This window comes from Callospermophilus lateralis, chromosome 8 (assembly GCF_048772815.1).
Source record: "Callospermophilus lateralis isolate mCalLat2 chromosome 8, mCalLat2.hap1, whole genome shotgun sequence".
Classification (NCBI taxonomy): Eukaryota; Metazoa; Chordata; class Mammalia; order Rodentia; family Sciuridae; genus Callospermophilus; species Callospermophilus lateralis.
In genome coordinates, this window is record NC_135312.1 from 79,862,827 (window position 1) to 79,881,946 (window position 19,120).

Below are 19,120 nucleotides of genomic sequence, written 5' to 3' on the forward strand. Positions count from 1 at the left end.
TTACAGCCTGTTCATTGAGTTTCAGGAAACACCACAAAAAGGCTTTTCCACACTTATCAGATAACTATTTATTTGCATATTTGTGTTTCATGGAATGGTACCTCACTTAAACTTAAACACTCAGAAAGGATTGAGAAAATCAAACTATTGTTAATTTTATTATCATTTGAGGATGATAAAAAATTGTAGTTATGTAAATAATGATATAGATACAGAGATAAGTATCTATCAAATTAAGCACCTGTGAAGGGAGTGTAAGTATTTCTTCAACATGCCTGACATTAAGCCTAGTTAGCACGCACATTCTTTACTGTCAAACCTACTAACTCAATCTTTCTCCTTTCATACAGTCTATTCTTATTATTAAATTTAAAATAATTTCAGCAATAGTATTACAACTCCTCTTAAACAAAATCATATTATTCTTTTCCAGTCAGTTTTGTCCAGTGTATCTTGCAAATTCAGATGTCTTAGGAAATGTGCCAATTAAATGTAATAGATGAATATCACCAACTGCTTAAGCTTTTAACTCCAGCTAAAGATGTATACTTAGATGGACTTTGAGATTATCTGAAATACATTTAAATGTGTGAACAGGAAGTCATACTTTTAAAAAACATTTCTTAGTTATAGTTGGACACAATATCTTTATTTTGTTTATTTATTTTTATGTGGTGCTGAGGATCAAACCCAGTGCCTCACACCTGCGAGAAAAGTGCTCCACCACTGAGCTACAACCCCAGTCCAAAGGAAGTCAGATATTTTTAAGAGTTAATGTTTTATACTAATTTTATCTTTAATTTACTCTTATTTGAACTTATTCAAGTGCAGTGAAATCTTTGACAAACCAATCACACATAAAAGATATTTTAATAAACAATTGTCATTTCTCCTACAGACTTGTTGTTCAAATTTCTAACTAACAATCTTCCTAGCATAAACTAAAACACAGACTTAGCAGTAATTGTTTGTAACCAAATCTCTCTCATTCTCTCTCAAACACACAAACTCATCATAAAGGGAATAATGAAAATCAGCTGTGAGTAGGTTACCCTGAAATCAATATTATCATGTTATATTTTTCTGCTCTCACATTCACCCTAGGAGGATTTTCACCTTGGGGAAATATTCTTCAGTAGGACTCGTTAAAGGTAAAGGGTATGGCTTTCCTTTAATGAGCAAGAGAAGGACTACCAAGAAGGTAGGCAAGCATAGATTTTTAGGAAAAAGGATATATGGAAAAGAAAGATATGGACAATTGCCTTTTCAAGTTGTCTTAGCTTGAGTTTACTAGAAGCAGAATCCTAAAAGAGTGTTTTTGTTCAGGATATTTATCGAGTGTTTATGAACAGGGCAATAGGGAAGCAGAATGGAAAGTAGGTAAAAGCCAAGGTAGAAAAGAAACCCAGCTAGAAACTAGCTTCAGTCTTTTGTGATGAGAAACTTCCTCAATGACTTCACAAACATTGGCCTGGAGTATGCCGATAGGACACAGAAGACAGCTTGTGATACCTGCCTGGATAATGAGGCAATGATAATGTCCTAGACTATAGGTGACTCTCCAGACAATGGGACAGCTGGGGTGGAGTGAAAAACAGTGCTTCTTCAGTTGTGCACCTTCTGGCAAAATTGATCTGAGCAGGGGACCTACACATCCACGAAAACCGTCCATGACCCTGATTCTTTGCCATTTCAATCGCGTCTGATGATCATCCCTTCCCTCTCCCACATCAGTTTTCTCCTCTGCTAGGTAAGCCCCATCATGTCCCCCTCTTTCTATTACTTACCCACCTTAAACTAAAACAACATAAAAGAAAACAAAAGCTCTGTAAGCAAGGAAAGCAAACCCATTTGAGGTACAGGCATCTCTTCTGTAAAACTGACTCAGTGCTCCTCCAAGCAAAAGAGTCTTCTGAGGGTGATAAGAAGGTCAGTTTCTCTACTTTTGCAGGGTCAGACATTTAGTATAGCAGGATAGCCCTTGTGAGAGAGGGTCTGTGTAGAGCCTCCATGCCTGAAAGCCTGCCCATTCTTTTCATAGATCATGCCTATGGCAACTACTAGAGAACTCTTTTGAAGTGAATTCCTCTAAAGGTGTGCATTTATTGCTGTCAGTCTCCTAGGGATTCCAAAAATGAATCTTTTTTTTTTTTTTCTTTTTAAACCAGATTGCCTGATCAGGGTACTTTTTTGCACAAAATAGCCAGCATGGTTTTGAACTTAAAACCTACATGAAGATTTGCATAAGTCCCAAATCCTTCCACCACGTAGGCAAATTTCCTAGTTCCCTTTCTTTTGTAATGTTTATTTCCCATGACCCGTAGACTTAAGTTCCTTCAACCCTTACACTGAGAGTGTAAAAACCTGTGGTCCCATTTATGTGAGTTGCTCTTATTAGACATCATTTGAGTTTTTCTAGATGTAGAATTGACAAGTTTTGAGTTGCACATAATCATCTTCAGTATTAATGAAAAATCGTTTTACAAATTGATTGTTCCACTTTGCATTCCCACCAGGACACCAAAAATGTTCCCAAATGTTTCACATTGTTGCTAGCCCTTAATGGACATTAATTCTTCCACATATCCTGGGTAAAATGTTGGCCATTGAAATCCAATGTGAATCATCACTATTATTGATTTAGTATATTTTCCTATCTTTTCTTTATAAGCTATTTCTCTGAAATTTGCCCAATCTTTTTTTTATCTCTTTAATTCATACATAATTACATTCTTGAGGTTTTAATATAACTCCTTCAATATCTGGCATTCATGGTGGTCTCAGTCTGTTATTGTTGTTGGATGTTTTGGGGTTGTTTGTTTGGTTGGTTGGTTGCGTTTTTTTCCTTCTTGCTGACTTTAATACTTATGGTATCCTCTTCCTGTATAGGAAGAGGTTTGGTATATTTGGTTTTGAAATTGATCTATGTAAATGTTAATTCCCAAACTTGGGACTGTTTTTCACCCACAGTGAATTTAAGTTTTATTCCAGAATGAGTAGTTCCAATTGACTTGGAATGATTTATCTTTTATCCTAGGCCTCTGTTTAATTGTAGAATCTCTAGCAGACAATCTCTGCTTTGCCTGGCTCCAAGACTTACTTTTCATTCCCGCATGAAAATATCATGGACATTTTCCCTAACGGTAAACACACTTGACCATACCCTTCCCTTTTCAGGTGCTTTCTCCTTATTGTTTTTTGCACAGCTTGCTGTTTATGTGTGCTTGGAGGAAGTGTGTGGGGGGGTGTTACTGCTGATGAATCAATTTTCTCTTTAGTGAGTGCAACAATGTGAAACATATAAGCCATCATAATTTATTCCAGATCTTTGTGCAATAGTAGTGGCAGGCTCTCAGTCTATCTAGCCTGTTGGAAGGATTAGTCCCTAACTATCTACTATTTGATTCTGCAGTTGAAGATACAATTCTATTTCTGCCCATATTTTAAATAGTATCTTTCAAACTATGGAACATGAAAATGACTTAGTAGATCGTAAACAGGAGGAAACAGACACATTAGATTATTAGTGTGAATTCGTTAAAATTATAGAAAGTATTAATGAGGCCTATAAGATATTTTCTGAAGTTATGATTAAAAAATATTTTGAGTCACTGCTTTTAAGTTACTTTCAAAAGTCAGTTCTATAATATTCTGAGACCCTTCAAGCAGTAACATCTATCACTCTGAAATACTATAGCATTTTGATTATATTGTTCAAATAATGCTTTTGCAGTCAACTTTTTAATTGTATCCCTTTGTTATTTCATTTATTCAATATTTATCTCATTATCAATGCCAAGCAGTAAATATTTTTGGCATCTTATGTAGATCAGAATAACAAGCTGCAAGTTGAATGTTATATTCTCCATTTTACAGAGGAGGGCACTGAGGTACCAAGAGACATTATGTAGCTTGTCTGCAATCACCTAGGTATGCATTGACTGATTCAGGATCATAACTTCTGCCCTCCTATCTCTGAAAACCTATGTTCTTATATACTTTATCATACCACTTTTGTATAACAGAGATTCTTGGATTTATTTTTGTAACTCTTAAACATATACTAATATTTCAATTATGACCATGATTGAGAGTCAAACTTTAAAGTATGTGTCTATAAATATTTTGTTTTTATTTTTTAAAGTTTTATCTTCATAACTATGATTTTTAACATAAATTTTAAAACTGATAGGACATTTTGGGAATCTTTGTTGTCAGGGTTCAGACTGAGAGTAGGAACTATTTTTATATTCAAGCAGCATGTGTAGAGCTTAAACTAGCTGATGTTCATTTCCAATCTGTGCATCTAGGCATCCTGGGGCACACAGTAAACTTGCAGAAGTGCCACAAGTTCTGTTCAATATCTGAAAGATATTGTAAAAGAAATACAGAGACACCTGTGAGGCACCACCTACACTATTATTATTATTAAGTTTGGGGGCCTAAATGTATAATAAGGAAACTCTAAGACATTTATTTGGGTATTTTCATTCCATCAAATAAATTACTGAGACACTGAAATTACCATGAATGGCAAAAGTTTGGAAAGCACTGATATAGATAGAATCTGGAGCTAATGTCTCTGTTCAAATCATAGCTCTGCCTGTTTTAAAGATGCCCAGCACATGATGAGTAAAGCTGTTCAAAAACAAACAATAATAAGTGAACCATTCTATCTTCAGTTGGCATATAATGGACACTTGTCAAATGACTGATGACTGAATGAATAAATGACAGAATAAGTGCTTTCACAAAAGCCATTGCTTCATAAGAAAGAAAAAATAACACCTGGTTTTTATTCTCAAGTTGCCTTCACAAATATCTGAGGGATGTAGTCTTTCCTGTTTAAAGGTTGAGAAAATTCAAACCTATAGGCAGGGACTCAGCTATCTCATGTGTATGTAATGTGATGTGTCAAGAACAAATAAATGGGAGTACACTACATTCTGGCTATGATGATCAGTAACATTCTTGGAATGAAAAGGAGAAAGATATCAAAGCTTGTGATTAACTTCAAAACAAGATATTTAATCTTTTTTTCTTTATATTCATATTTCAATGATACCATTTTATTCAGAGGTAATCCTTCTCAGAGAATGTCATTAGCTAGCCTGTCAGCTCACAGCTAACCAGAAATCACCTTGAACTGATTTGCATCACCCTTGTATTTAATACTGAGGATTTTAAAAACCTGTTTGAGTTTTTCTTCAATGAATTGGGGAATTACTTCTGGAAGGCTGAGGTAGCTTGAAAAATAATTACATCTTTTTTATATGCTATTTTCAATTAATAAAAATAGTAACATGAAAAAGTGATTTCTTATTTATCTCATAGCTTTTCTTTCAGCATAGTTTGTCTTTTCTATAAATTGAGAGTTGAATCTAGAGATTAAATCAGATTCATGTTTAATATTTAAGGAAAATTACTTCAAAAGGGGCTTGTCAGCTTCTGTAGGATCCAGCTGTCTTTGTGTGATATTAGCAGCTGTTAATGATCAACGCCTAAACCCATTAATTCATTAGGGTTTGTGAAACTATGTCATAATTCTTTCTCCATTCATTAGCTGCAATAAATCTATGAAAAGAAACTTCTCTACTACTAGGTTACTCGGTGCTACAGTTTATTAAAAAGATGAAATAAATGCTTACTTATCTTTAGCAGCTAGTTTTCAAAATGCGGTTCTGGTTAACTTGCATCCTCCAACTGTGGACAATTATTTTCCTTTTGTGTTTATTATCTTTATGAGATAATGAATTTTAAAATAGTCACATATTTAAATCCATTGAGAATTTATTGATTATTTGAGCATTATTGATGCTCAAATTATTTTGACTTCAACAGAAGGAACCTGTTTATTTTGCTACAAATAACAAAATGTTCCAAGTTCATCTTATAATTTTGTGGCCTAGGACTGGATTTGGCTACTTTGTAAGGATCTTGGCTTCTGCTTCAAGGCATGGCATTTCATGGCCACAAACTATGCTATAGGGGATGCTCATGGGTCCCTGTGAAATACACTATTAATATTAGTGTCGCTTCTTCTCGGCGGGAACCGCCATCTTCCAGTAATTTGCCAAAATGATGAACACATAGGGAAAGAGGAGACGAACCCGGTATATGTTCTCTAGGCCTTTTAGAAAACATGGAGTTATTCCTTTGGCCACATATATGAGAATCTACAAGAAGAGTGATATTGTAGACATCAAGGGAATGGGTACTGTTCAAAAAGGAATGCCCGCACAAATGTTATCATGGCAAAACTGGGAGAGTCTACCACGTTACCCAGCGTGCTGTTGGCATTGTTGTGAATAAGCATGTTAAGGGCAAGATTCTTGCCAAGAGAATTAATGTGCATAGTGAGCATATTAAGCACTCTAAGAGCCAAAACAGCTTCGAAGGAAAATGATCAGAAAAAGAAGGAAGCCAAAGAGAAAGGTACCTGGGTTCAGCTGAAGCGCTCGCCTGCCCCGCACCCCCCACCCCCCAAGAGAAGCACATTTTGTGAGAACAAATGGAAAGGAGCCTGAACTGCTGGAACCTATTCCCTATGAATTCATGACATAATAAGTGTAAAAAAATTAAAATTAAAATTAAAAAAATAAAGGCCCGTGTACTATAAAAACGATTTTTTTAATTGAAAAAAAAAATATTAGTGTCACTCTTGGTCCTTCATCTCAAACAGGAACAATTATTTTTTTGTGTTTCACACTTATATCTCCTTTCTCCCATGCTGAGAGATCTCAGTTGTAATAGGGACAAGTACGAGCTTGCATGAGTTATTTGTCAAAGCTCCATGATACCAACATCACTTTATTAGAATAACCATGTCAGTGTGATTACTGTAAGAACACAAATTCTATTCTAATTCTTATTGTTTTAAATATATGTTACATATGTAGGTACAGAGAAGTTATTTTGTTTCAAAGGCCTTGGATGTTGCATTCCTATGTGATTATAAATATGTGATTATATCAATTGGATACACATTTGTGTTCCTTTATATTTTTGATTTTTTAATATTTATAAATTGCTCTCAAAAAATCAATATAAAAATTTATTTATTTTAAATTTTTTCTATATTTTAGATTTATATTATGTGGGATTCATTATGCCATATTTGTATATATACTTAATTTGATCCATCTCATTCATCAGTAACTTCTCTTTCCCTTCCTCCTTCTAATCAGCTTTCTCTATTCTACATATTTCCCTTCTATAATAATAATAATTTTATCAATAGATTATAACCACATATATTAGAGATATTTACTCTGGTATATATGTATTTGTAGAAAGCATAATTTGAAAGATTTCATGCCCCAATACTTTCCTATGCCCTCTCCTCTTCCCTCTCTCTTGATTTCCTTTGATCCTGTCTACACATTTTGTGGTGTTCACTTATGTGCTCATTCTCTTACTTGAATTTTAAATGTGACCCATGATTTTTACTTTCTCTAAACTAATTACTGTTAATTTATGGGAATTTTAAAAAGGAGTACTGTTGCCACCAGAATGTCAGAATAATTTTTTTTTATAACTTAATGTTTAATGGGGAAAATAAAATCACCTGCTAACACACATGCTTAACAGGGTTTGAAAATAAATAACCACAAGTCATTTATGATAATATAATATTGATATTAGAGATGTGGTCCCTTGGGGAATTCTAATTTGTTGAATGTGTGATTTAATGAATGGGTGTTAAGCCAGGTGGGTTTGCCTGGCTCTCCTTTACTGCAGAAGATCAGGGAGATTTGGGCTTCTCACTGTCTTTGATGGCATTCATCACTCCTTCTTTTGCCAGGAGAGTTCTCTTTTTCCATATTCTTACCCTTTTCCCCAGCCTTCCCCTGTCTCTATAGTTAAGAACAAATCTAATTGTAATGATTTTCCTGGCCAATAACTCTATAAAGATACTAAGGCGAGGCAATAACAAACATGGGAAAGTTGCAAAGGTTATTGGACTTTGTAAAATTTATTGCTACCTTGTCTGTTTATAGTTTCTCAGTCCCCTATGAAATGGTAATTGAAAATCCAGTTTGACTTCTTTCATTCACTCAACAAATAGCAATTGAAAAGGGGTTGCACACCAGCCACTCTACTTGATTCTAGACTCACTAAATGTTAGTCTATTTTAGGTACATGAGGTTTTGAGTTCTGATTTTATCTTCACTTTCTGATTTTAGCTTCTGACGCAATTGAAGTCAAAACATGAACAGAGAAAAACTCACCTGTGAACTTACCTCAGACGTTTCATTTGATGACTTATTTACTCCACCAGGGCATTCTCTCCTTCTCTAGTTGCTCTCTTCACATATTCCTCCCTACTCTGAATTTATTTCTTCTAAAGTATTCATAGGCTACTGAAGTAGGTGTGATATTGATTGGTTTTGTTGTTGAATATCTAAATCAATGATGATGACTCAGATTGATACTGATCAGAATTATGAGGACCCTAACTTTGGCCTTCAGCTATTTAAAGAGAGTTCTTCAAATCATTTTTTAAATTTTATTCTGAAAATATTTTTCAAGCATGTACAGTGTTCCAGATACTAAATTTATGCCCAGAGTTACACTAAAAAGAAGCCTCTGATCACAGAGAACATTCCGAAGAGAAAGGCATATGCATGTAGATGTAGATGCACACACACATAACAGGATAGCAAGAAAAATCAACACAATTCCACACTGCTGGACTGCATAAAGAAATTTTAAAAGATAAAATTATATCTTTTAGAGTTTGCTTTATATTTATAGATTCAAATTCTGATCCACAAATTAGCAATCATGAATACAATTCAAAATTCACCTCATGTGTGACAACACAAATTAGTAATCATATTCCAATTATAAATCCATCCATAATCTCTGTCATCCCTGTTGGTACATTTTTTTCATTGACCTTGACTTAACTTCTTTTGACAGCATTTCCTTGGATCACTAGATTTTAGTGATTTTCTGTTACAGATTACGTTCTCTTCTCTATCGTTTTCCTGCGTGGAAGGAACATTAATGACTACTATCCTTACAAAGGAGAAGCAGCCCTAAAATCACAGTGTTATTGATATTAATCAAACAATTCTGTTCCTCTTCTCATGAAAACTCTTGTAACACAGACATTCTTTCTCTTCTTCCCCCATCTTCCCCTTTCTCTCTTAAAACACAGTACATTTTATCAAGAGAAATGATATATAAAAGCTGTTTCCTATAATATATCTTATTTAACTTTTGTTTTTTTATTTCACTTATATTATTGCTAATGAAAAATTATCAATATGAAAATAAACAATTATGAAGGGTATCATATAATTGCATTCCCTATTTAATACCAGTATCATGTTTGAGAATTTTCTTACTATCTAAAGTCATTTCATCTTAATATATTTACATATAAGACCATCTTTAGATGTCAAGCACTAAGGAGGTAAATTACTCATATACTATTAAGTGCTGTCTATACTGTTTCTCTAAATTTAGAAATGATACACACTAGACAAAAACCCAGGGTAGAATGTTAGTTTTGGCATCTGTCTATTATGTAATCTTGAAAATGTTATTAACCTTTTTTGCAAAATATTCTTAGGAAAGATTCTTTTATCAGTCTACTAAAATAACTATATGAAATTCTTTATTTTAAAATACTTTATAAATCATATTTACTTGCTATTGACAGTTTTCCTTCTTCAAGTATTTATACTGGTTTGATTATAGTAAACATATATAGGCATACATATAATTACTTTGCTTAAAATTACATAAAATATACTTTCTATTATATATAACAACTAAATTACTATATTAAACATGAATGATTTATAACTATAAAATATTATGACCTGGGATGTTTTAATATTAAAATAATAGGCACCTGGCATTGCAAATATCTGCTACAGAAAAAGCTGTATTTAGAAATATCATCTAGTAAACAACTTAGAGAAGATTTTCTAAGCAGATGAAAATATCTTTCTCATTTGAGAAGTAAAATTTTTGTAATAAAAATACAATTAACATTTAGTTTTAGTAATTCTTATTTAATTAAGACTATTATGTCTTGATAAATAATCATAGAAATAAATCTAATCACTTTTTTGAATCTTTGTTTCCAAAGACAACTACTCAAAAGCTTACAGTTCCAATTATCTTGTCCTGCATAAGGTGGTAAAAGATAAATCCAAGTTATGCTCTCATTATCTTTCTGTATCCTTACTGGTAATGACATTTTCCATTGTAAGCAGAATTCTATAATTGACTTTCATAGAATGGATTAGATTTTTTTCACTAACACACTTATTATGCAACTGACAAAGGAGGCACTGGGCAGGGAGTTATAAATCAACATGGTATTTCTATGGTCATATATAAGTGATATATTTGCATTATGTTTGGATAATCACATGCATACACCCATATGTGGGATACTCCTACTCCTTAACTAGAAGCTCAGAAGGAACAAATATAGAATGAAAATCAGCCAGTTAAGGCCTTCATTATGTTCTCTTAAAGCTAAAATTATGCTACTGTATTTTAAAGAATATGCATGACATCTATTTTAATATTTAAATTGAGTGGTGACTACAAATTATTTTCAAATTCATGACACTTTTTTTCTGCTTACCTCTTGTATAATTTCTACTTCCCCTTGTCCATATAATCCCTGCCTTTCATAGTGTCCTCTCTGTTCTATTCTTGAAGAACCAGCTTGTAACCTATGACCATGTTGACTTTTGTCTATCACTTCAACTACAGCCTTTAAGGTTTCATAATCCATAGCAACTGTTTTCTGTTCTGTTTCTTCACATAAAATTACTACCTGTTGAAATTTATTTCTTTTGTTACCTTAATTTTAAGTTATACACAATCTTATTTCTACCACAAATTTGAATGTTCTTAAATACTATCATTTAACAGGATGATGTCAACTATGATAAACAAATGAAAGCTTCAAGTAACTAAAATGACAAGATAATGAGTTAAAATTTTACTGTTTTCTGCAACTGAAAGTAGTATAATTTGGGAATATTAAAAGTTAAAACCATTGATCATTCATGCTCCCTATGTTTGAGAATAAAGTTGCTCAGTTTTATAACTGCTAGCTCATGTTTCAAAATAGCTAGAAGAAAGCATTGAGTATGTTCTCGCCACAGAGAAATGAGAAATGTTACAATTGATGGATATGCTAATTGCCCTAATTTGATAATTACACAATGTGGATAAGTCTAAACTTCCTACCATACCCCATGAACATGTACAATTATTGTGTCAATTAAAAATGAAATAAAACTTAGGAAAGTAAATATTGTTTTTATATTTTATCCTGGATTAGGGCATTTTTTGAAGTAACAGACTTTTGAATTCTGAGTTTTTTTCTATATAATATTAGTACTTGAACACTTCAAATATGAATCAAAATGTTGAAAAGATTTAGTAATTGTTGCATAATATTGTAACATTATTTTACTCTTCACCCCATTGCTAAGTGAGTCATTCCTACCAGAGGGTTGTGGGTCAGCCAAACACAAAGAGCTGGATTGCAATTTGTTGGTCAAATTCACTCAGAGCTTGAGGAAAGGAAAACATTATAAAAGACACAGAGCCATTTATTTTGGATTTACACTCAAAAGCAAAGTAAAAATCCAGTTGATGTGCATATTTGGGGAAGAAACAAGGTGGTATAATTTAAATAATAATGACATGAAAAACAGGGGTAGTGGGAAAGAAGAAGGAGGAGGAGGAGAATAAGGAGAAGGCAGCAGAAGGAGGAGGAAGAAGAAGAGGAGGAGGTGGAGGAGGAGGAGGAGAATAAGGAGAAGGCGGCAGAAGGAGGAGGAAGAAGAAGAGGAGGAGGTGGTGGTGGAGGAGGAGGAGGAGGAAGAGGAGGAGGAGGAGAGATTACCATGTAGTATAATGCAAAAGAACAGAAAAAAGTGCTAGGAATTGTGAAAAGATAACCATCAGACTTTCTAGTGCCCCTGATTCCTGTTGGAGAAATTGTGTGAATAATTTTTTGGGTTGTCAGGAGACTGAAACCTGGCACTCAAGAATCAGCAGGAACTGTGCCAATAATAAGATCCCTATAATAAGAAGGTTTTAGAGGTAGGGATCTCCTCCTCTAGAGCACAGTGCCGAGGGCACTTTGTATTCTGCCATTGGAGGCCCTTCCTATTTCACCATATATCAAGGCAGTACACAATATTGAGTCTCAACTTCAGGACCAAAATTTAATTAATATATAAATATCAGAGCACAATTATTTAATATTGAGCTTTTAAGTTGTTCACAGTTGTCAAAATTTTTAAGCAATTCATGAACTAACATATTGAGAATAATCTTATTTTCTAATTTAAATAAATCCTAAACTGGTGCTTTGAAATTATATTTCTTATTACATAAGAAACATAATTTTTAAATGCTTTATAAGTGTTATTCAAATGCTACACATACACACACACACACAAAATGATGAAACAACCTGATGCTGGTAGTTTTTTTGTTTGTTTGTTTTTTGTTTTTTTTTTTTAATCCAGCTTTTCAACAGTGTGTTCTCTAATGAGTATTATCATTTAATACATGACAAATGAGTCAATCCTAACTGATGAATAAACTCTGTATTATTAAAAAAAATTGATTTGGGGGAAGAAAAATCAAAAGAGAGTTCCTACTCCACACAATGAATCAAATAATAGGTAGATTAAAATGTTGAATATTAAAAATAAGAACACAAAGAAAACATTGTAATCAACATGATGAAGAAATAGTTCTTCAAAATCAAAGATATATTCATCTATTCAAAATGGAAAAATTTTGCATTAAGAATAAAGTTAATTGACATTAGGATCCTTCAAACTTCTATGTATAAATTGACAAAGGTAATATTATGAAAAAAAAATTAAATTATATAATAAATGGCAAAAAGATTCGAAAAAGACAGGTAATACTTTGCTTGTAATCAAGGAAATACAAATTGACAGGAAACATTTGCTTACAACATTAATAGTATTTATAGAGGCAAGAATTATGCAAGTTGTTGAGGAAAACATCAAGAAAGTAGTCTAGCAAATATTCAGCACTGGAGATTAACCACAATTTCACTGAAAAACTAAATCTGAAGCAAGATAAGAAAACAATGAATGTAATACATGCTATTCTTTTCTACTCACATTTTTTTTTCAGATTGTACCTTGTGAGCATTTTGATTTTTAACTGGAGAATTAATTTTTTATCTGCATATTGGGAAGCAGATTGCATACCTTAGAACATGAAAAACTTTGTGGTCTTCCAGACCATCATAAATATTTACATATATATTTACATATTTACGGATTCTATGAAGTAACTATATAGTTTCAAAATCTATTTGAAAATTTCCAAGGATGGGGAGCTCAACATTTTATAATAGATGGGACTCCATTCGTTATTTTATCTTGAGTCTTCTATTACAAGTGTTCCTAATTTTGCTTTCTAGAGATAGCAAAATTAATTTCTGATGTTCCTGGTCTTCAGCCCTAACCTTAAGTCCTCTTTAGGAAAACAAATATAACAAAATGTGCTATGTGACATTTTCTGTTTTGTTGAGGACTCCAGGCATTAAAGAATGAAACATTCTAAAGTGAGTGTCCGATGACAGGTGGACTGTTAGGCCCTTTCTTATTTCTAGGTTGTAAACTGAAAGAGAAAAATCTAAGGAGATACTAGAAAGCAGGATACATCAGAGATGGGATGAAGACCTTGTAAGAGAAAGGATTAATTCAGCTGGTCATATTGGCTGCAGTTGTTTAACCAGCCCTTACAGGATGTGCTATCATGCTTTCTTAATATTCTTGTAGCTCTTTTCTGAATTACCCACCCTTTCTAAGTGAAAACATGAAACCTACTATTTACCTCATGTAACATTTTTCTTACAGAAACATGACCTGGTTTTATATTCATCCCTAATGACATATTATTCATTTTCTCTTACACCCATTTTTAAAATATTGAGATCTTTCCAAACAACTAAATTTATTTATTTATGTACCTCTCTTTAAAAATGCTGATGTGATTACTTTCAACTGTGTGAACAGAATTCTATTTTATCACTTTCTTACCTTTTTGAATTGATGTTTTGGCTAGAATCCCTGACCATGGGATAAAAATAAAATGTTCCAATTTTAGTGTTTTTCCCAAAGTCTGACTTGCCTGCTTGAATTTCCTTCCTTCTTTATTCCATAATGCAGGATACTGTGACCTATAGTTTCTGACTAACCGACATTGAAAGTAAGTATTTTTGTGTAGGTCAGAATAAACTCAAACTACCCCGTTTCTTTTGTCACTTCTTCTTCTGGGTAAGACCATCATCTGAAAATTTCATTAAGAATTTATTAGAAATGGTTGTGCAACTGATGTGATTCTGCAATCTGTATATGGGGTAAAAATGGGAGTTCATATCCCACTTGAATCAAAGTGTGAAATATAATATATCAAGAACTATGTCATGTTTTGAACAACCTACAATAAAAATTAATTAAAAAAAGAATTTATTAGATGTTCAGCATTAACATAATAAAACTTATGATTCTGATCACACCGTATTTTGTACTTTCATATTATAATTTATGTTAGGAAAGAGTTCCTGGTATTTTATGGCTAACCAGTAATTCCTAATGGATGTCTACAAATGTGTCACTTCCATTTCTCTCTCCTTATGTAAGTATTCAAAGTACTTGTCTTCAGTATTCTGATATTGAATTTTCACACAAAAATATAGCTACATTACTGTCTCTTTTCATTGCATAAAATAAAGCAGTGATAACAAAAACAAATACAATAAGGTAAAATGTATTATTTAGTTCTTTTTCAGAGAAAAAATATAAGCATACTTTGTGCTTTTTTATCCATGGTTTATCACAAAATTATTCTCCACTCCCAACTATAGATTTTCCACTACATTTCTTGCAATGTTCATTTCATTGTGAACTAACTTTTCTTAACTTTCAACCTTTCCAGGAATGCCTTTCCCTTAACTTATCTTTGTTGAAAACTGGATCTCTAAGGGGCACCATTTTCTCTATAGCCCTTTCTATAACTAAATGTATCCAGCCCAATAGGCAAATTCAGCATTCTTCTAATTGCTTACTGCTGCTCCAAATATTACTGTGCACATTTGATTGCTCCCATTCCTAATTTGAGCATCTGTCTGATTGGCCACATGGACCTCCACCTACTTCTTTGTCACCTAAACTTCCAAATAATACCATGGAAACTTTAATTTCTCTCACAGTTTTCCTTCCTATCCCAATTCTCATTTTTACCCTAGACATGAACTTACAAGTCAACTTCGAAGTAGAACCTGATCCAGTCTCTTTAGAATTTCCTTGGAAGTTAACAGTTTTCTAATTCTAAATTAAAGGGTTTTTAAATGTTCATGTTTAGCCCTCCTGGTTATTCTTATTCTTAAATATGTTCAAGACCCATTACCTTAAGCTCTCAGTTCTCTGCCAATGTGAGTTCTAATATGCTCATCTCCTCTCTCCTACTCCCTACATTTAGAGACTTCAATCTCAGTGAGAGCTTTCATCCACCTACTCTCTGACTTAAAGTCTTTTTCTCACCTTGCTTTTCTAAACCATCTCTTAATATCTTTCTACCTTTTTGATATGTGTCATAGAGATTTTTAGTCAATAATAACTCTTGCTGCCATCTGAATGTGTCTCTGTTTTACTAAGCTTTTGCTTTGCCATGACCAAAATACCTGACAAGATCAACTTAGAACAGAAAAAAGTTTATTTGGGGTTCATAGTTTCAAAGGTCTCAGTTCATGATGGCCAACTCCAGTGCTCTGGGCCTAAGGTGAGGCAGCACATCATGGAGAATGGGCCTTGCAGAATAAAGCCACTTCCCTCATGGCAGCAAGGAAGGAGGTGGGAGAAGGGACTCCAGGGAAGATGATCTGATTCAGAGCTTGCTCCCAGTGACCCACCTTCTTCAGCCACACCCCACCTGCCTACAGTTATCTCCCAGTCAATTCACTGAAACTAAGGTGACTGATTACATTATGGCTCTTACAAGCTGATCATTTCCTCTTGAAATATTCCTTCATTCACAGGAGCTTTGGGGACCACTTCATATCCAAACCATAACATTCTATCCATGACCTGCAAAAGTTCACATTAATTTCACAATGCAAAATGCATTTAGTCCATCTCAAGTGTTCTATAGTCACAACAGCTTTAGCATTGCCTAAGTCCCAGAATTCTATAAGATTCAAGGCAAAATATTGGCTGTGAGTCTCTATAAAACACCTTACATATATCCAACATACCATGGCACAGATGAAATATTCCCATTCTGAAATGGAGGAATAGGAGCATAGAAAAGATGGAGGGGGCCAAAGCAAGATTGAAACCCAGCAGTGCAAACAGTTCCCCTAACCCCACATACAGTATCTAGGACATAGCTGTGAGATGTGTTCTTCAAAGGGCTTAGGCAGTTCTGCCCCTTTGCCCTTGTTGGTTTCAGGTTGCATGGTCTTCCCTTTGGCTTTGGCCTCCCCACAGTGAGCGGCTTCTCTACAGATAGTACAGGTAACTGTCATCTCTTAATTCCCTGGGTTTCCATTCCAGCTTCAGCTTCACCTTTGCAGGTTCTCACATTACCCTCTCAGAGGCAGCCCTCAGGGATTCTAATTCTGCTACTCTTTGCTTGACCTCACAGGCCTTCCTTTGAATTCTTGGTGGAAGCCTCCGTGACCCCTTAACTTTAGCATCCTGTATTCTTGCAAAACCAGTACCAGGTGGATAAAGCCAACGTCTACTGCCAGATTGCACAAGAGTTGGGCCCCCTGGAAACAAGACTGCATTGACCCCAGTACCTTCATGGCTCAGCATGGTGAAACAAGTTTTTAGGCAGCCAAGCAGAGCACCTCCCCACTCATCTCTCCCCAGTCATCTTTTTTTTTTTTTTTTTTCAGAAGAATTTTCTCTTCTGGGACCTGTGGTGGGTGTAGTCTCCCAAATTCCTGTGATACTCTCCAGGCATCTTTTCTATTATCTCTAGGCAAACTAGTTAGCATCTCTTTATGGGTCTGTAATCCTTTCAACAAATACATATCCACTTTTTCTGGCCAAAACACAAGTTTTTAAAACACTTTAGCTCTGCTTTCTGATCTCATTTCTCACAGTAAACTTGACTAAAAGCCACCAGCTATGTCCATGCCACTGACAGAATACTGTGCTATCTTGAAATTTCCTCCACCAGATAATTTATTTGTTACTTTTAAATGCAACCTCACACAGAGTCTCAAAAAATGGGAAAAATGTAGGCAAGTTCTTTGCTGAAATATAGTATGGTGGCTGCCAATTCAGTCACCAAAAGAGCTCTCATTTCTCTCAAGAGCGCAGTCTCCATTTCTATTAGCATTCCAATAGTTCCCATCAGAATCACCCATTAAACTCTGCTTACAATAGGCGAAAGGGTTTCCAGTTTTCATCTCTAAACTTCAAAACTCATCCTGCAAACCAGCACCCAAGGCTTTTGAACCACATGTCAGGTTAGTCATGAAAATGTCCCATTTCTTGGTACCAGCTTCTGTTTTTAATCAGCATTTACATCACTGGGACCAAAATACCCAACAAGAACAATTTAGAGCAGAAAATGTTTGTTTGAGGCTCACAGTTTCAGAGGTCTCAGTTCACTGATGGCCTACTCCATTGCTCTGACCCCAAGATGAGGCAGCTTATCATGGAAAATGGGCCTGGGGGAGAAGAAAGCCACTCACCCCATGGCTGGAAGAAAGCAGGGGGCATGGGAAAGGGCCACAGGGAAGATGAAACCTTCAAGGACACAGCCCTAGTGACCCACTTCTTCCAGGCACACCCTCTCTGCCACCAGTTACTGCCCCTTCAGTTCATTCAAACTAAGGTGACAGATTAGGTTATGGTTCTTATAATCTAATCATTTCCCCTCCGAATATTCCTTCATTAGCAGGAGCTTTGGGGGGACACCTCATATTTAAACCATAACAGTCCCCTAAAATTCATGTCTTGGAAACTTAATTCCCCAATGTAACACTGGGGAGAGGTGGGCCTAATGGAAGAGGGTAAAAAGGGCTTGTGAGGTCAGTTTTTCACTCCTGTCATTGAACTCACAGAAAAAAACGTCCTCACCAGATGCCTGGTGCTTTATCTTGGGCTGTCCAGCATCCAGAACTGTGTAAAAAAAAAAATCTGGTTTTCATAGAGCACCTGTTCATCTTGCCTTAGGAATTCTGTTACAGCTGGGGAAAAAAGAAGAAGAAGGACCAAGACACTGTTGGAGTTTGGATCTAAAAAAGTTCCCCAGAAGTCATAGTGCTTGCCTATGGTTCTACTGGGAGTTAGTTGAAACTTCCAGATGGAAAGCCAGATTGGAGGAAGTAGATTCCTGGTGGCATGTCCTTGAAGATTGTCCCGTTTCCAGCCAATATCTCTCTCTCTCTCTCTCTCTCTCTCTCTCTCTCTCTCTCTCTCTCTCTCTCTCTCTCAGTCACAATGAGATGAATACCTTTGCTGTACCACAAAGTTTGCACCATGATGTTCTGTCTTGCCAGAGGCCCATAGCGATGAGACCAAGTTACCTTGGGTTGAATCCTTTGAAACAATGAACCCAAATAAATCTTCCCCTTTTAAGTTGATTTTCTTAGGTATTTTGTCACAGTGACAGAAATCTGGCAAATATAGACATCAATTTTTCTTTTACCATGCGTGTGTGTGTGTGTGTGTGTGTGTGTGTACCAATGTGCACAATCAAATTAATATGACAATCTGTGGTGTCTACTGTTATAAATGAGTAAATAAGCTATTCTAAGATAATCACAGGACTGTGAAAGTGGGAGAAGAATATTGTGGCTTTGTAGTATATTTACTTAAGATTCTACTCATTTATTTTTCTTAAAGATAACATAATTATACTTTATAGTTTCCTTGTATCATATGAAGAAAATAAAGGCCACATAGATGATATCTCTTAGCATAATATTTTCCAAACATTAAATATACCTAAATATGATTATATCTTTGTGTTTTCTTCTAAAATATAAAAGGAGGATGCATCATTTTCCTGTTCAAAACAAACTCTTCAACTGTGTTCTTAATCCCATCTCTGTCTC

At 34.6% G+C, this 19,120-nt stretch overlaps 1 protein-coding gene and 1 pseudogene across 1 annotated transcript in view; both read left to right on the forward strand.

Moving 5' to 3' along the window:
• Window positions 1-19,120, forward strand: part of Ndst4 (N-deacetylase and N-sulfotransferase 4) — a 227,694-nt gene that overhangs the window by 30,638 nt on the left and 177,936 nt on the right. The window lies entirely within an intron of this gene.
• Window positions 6,079-6,564, forward strand: LOC143406385 (large ribosomal subunit protein eL21 pseudogene; annotated as a pseudogene).